The sequence below is a fragment of the Lycium ferocissimum genome, chromosome 4 (assembly GCF_029784015.1).
Source record: "Lycium ferocissimum isolate CSIRO_LF1 chromosome 4, AGI_CSIRO_Lferr_CH_V1, whole genome shotgun sequence".
Classification (NCBI taxonomy): Eukaryota; Viridiplantae; Streptophyta; class Magnoliopsida; order Solanales; family Solanaceae; genus Lycium; species Lycium ferocissimum.
Window position 1 is genome coordinate 52,357,489 of NC_081345.1, and position 2,769 is coordinate 52,360,257.

Sequence of the window (2,769 nt, forward strand, 5' to 3'; positions counted from 1 at the left end):
TGAAATTGCTACGAAGAGACATACTAGATTTGATCACCGCATAGAGATCGAAAAAGGTGATGTGGGAGATAGCCAGTGTCTTTTTTTTTTTTTTTTTTTGGGGGGGGGGGGGGGGGGGGGGGGGGGGGGCGCGGGGCAGTTGGTCCAAGTAAATCAAGACTCTAACGGAGGAATTAGCATAATTAGCATATATCTGTTTGGATAAGGAACAAGCAGAAAGAATTTGGGATCAGTTGTATATATGGTGTCTTAGTAATAACAAGACAAGATTATATATGTCTACTTCAGTTTGTCTTTCTTTCATTTGGATAATTGATGAATGCGCTACCGTCAAACCTTTATTTAACAACATTGTTGGGTTCGAAATTTTTCAGTTGTCATACACTTATAACAGTATTGAAATTTAGATAATATTTTGCTGTTATACGTAAAAAGATGCATACAATCTAATTTTCATTTTTAATTGCCAAATTCTAAGCTTAATCACACTTTGTATAACGAAAGAAAATCGTGTATATATATATGATATTTTTTGTTATAAATAGTGTATTAAATGATTAAATATTTGATCAAAAATCTCTGCACTTACTATTAATAATTATAGATATTCTATTTTTATAAAGATGGTTAAATATTATTATTACCAAAAAAAAGAAGATAGCTATTATATGGGGGGTAATTTTACAAAGAGCGTACTGTTATAAAGTTGGTTGTTACTGTTATCGATAAGTAAAATATAACATAAAAAATCGATTCGGAAAAAACTTGACTGTTATAAAGAGGCGTTGTTAGATGCGAATGCCGTTATAGAGACCGTATATGATAAAAAAAAATGAAGTTAAACTCTTGAAAATAGTTTCGCATTCTTATATAAGCCAAAAGCTAATCAACTACAAAGAAGTACTAATTGTTTAGTGATCTGAAATAACTAGCATACGACCTAGAACTATTTGGTAGAAGGATGACACATGTCACTAGTACGACCATATTCTAATTTAATAAGAAATCAAAGACTATTAAAGTAGGATAGCTTAAATCAGTTCAATAGGATATTTTAGATTATGGAAATTCAATGTTTTTATTTTTCTCACCTAGTGTCCAGTATTCGCATTGAAGTTTCAATTAATTTGGATTCGCGCACAGCGTAAGATCCATTAAGAGGATAACACTCCCTAACAAGATATTTTCCATATTCAGTGCTAAAACTCGTGACCTCTAGTTAAGGAGAGAGGGATCATATCCATCCACTACAACTTCTGTCGCCGTAGAAATTAAATTTGATGTACTTGTGTGTGGCTGGAGTTTGCGTGTAAATGTCTTTTCAAAAGAGGCTCCAATAAGGAGGATATACACTACACAAAAGCCACGTAACAAAATAATTATTATAGACGAGTTCGTCACAAAACTCCGACAAGTTTATGATGCCTATGGAATTTATTAAGTTGTGACAGAGTCTCATGATGAATTGCGATGATTTTCTTGTAGTATATATTAGGAATGGTGGCATATCCGATCCCTACCACATTCAGCTGTACTATTAAACCAAGTGGTAGAAAATAACTTTTCGATGGATTCATTTAGTAGTAATTTCACAATCGAAATATGTCATATTCCTTCAAATATATACACACACCAGTATATAGAAATCATCTATTTAGTGACCTTTCCACTGTTTAAACGGACATTTAGATTTCAGAATAATTCGAATTGTACGTCTAACCACGACATGACCATGTTTAGATTTTTTTACTATTGGTTTAAATTCCGTTTTGTTCTTATTGGTGTTGTATATAGTAATAGTCATTACTCCCTCCGTCTCATATTACTTATCTGCTTTCTTTTTTTAAAAGTCAAGCTATATAAACTTTGACCAACATTTTGAGATATATTTTTTCACCATATTGGTATGAGAAAAATTGCAACTTCGAGTATTTTTCGTATGTGTTTGAAAATCTAAATTATAATTTTAAAATATTGAATCGATCAAGTCTAATTTAGCTCCGAAGATTGGTCAACTTGACCCTCGAAAAGCGAAACAGGACAACTAATATGGGACAAAAGGAGTACTTCTGTTGACGTTATAAGTTAGGGATAATTTCGGTACTTATCGAGTGCTTAACCTTATCACACCTGGCATATTCTCGTGGTTTACGATATTACGTTTACCTCCTTTATTTTGATTTTTTTTTATAACAATTATTTTAACTTATTTTTTAGTAATGCAAATAAATAAAAATTGGACAAATCTACCCTTCTCCAATACCCATTATCCACCCTACAAAAATTATGTACTCTCTGGCTACCCTTCTTAAGTTCTTGCTCAAATCATCTCCGATCCAAATAAAGTGTGCATTCGAAAAAAAATTACCCCTTCGTAGGTGGACCTAAGTTGTACATGTAACGGTTTTTTCTCTTTAAAATTGAGATTGTTTTCCCCGAAATCGGATAATAAGTTGAATTTGTAAATGAGGTATATGATACGTGGCACTTTAATCTATTTTTTGGTTAACAAAGATGTACATGTATATTTTGCTTATGAAATGGCTTAAATATGAGTTGGTGTGCTAAAGACTAGGTAAAGATATTGGCAATTATATGTTTAAGTTAAGGTCTTATATATATATTCCGTGCGATGTTTGAACGAAGTGATTCAATGAATTGTTTAAGCTGTAAAACCGGACCAAAGTCTGAGGAAACCAAAGCGAGAGAAGAGTTTATATATATATATATATATATATATATATATATATATATATATATTCAAAGTAC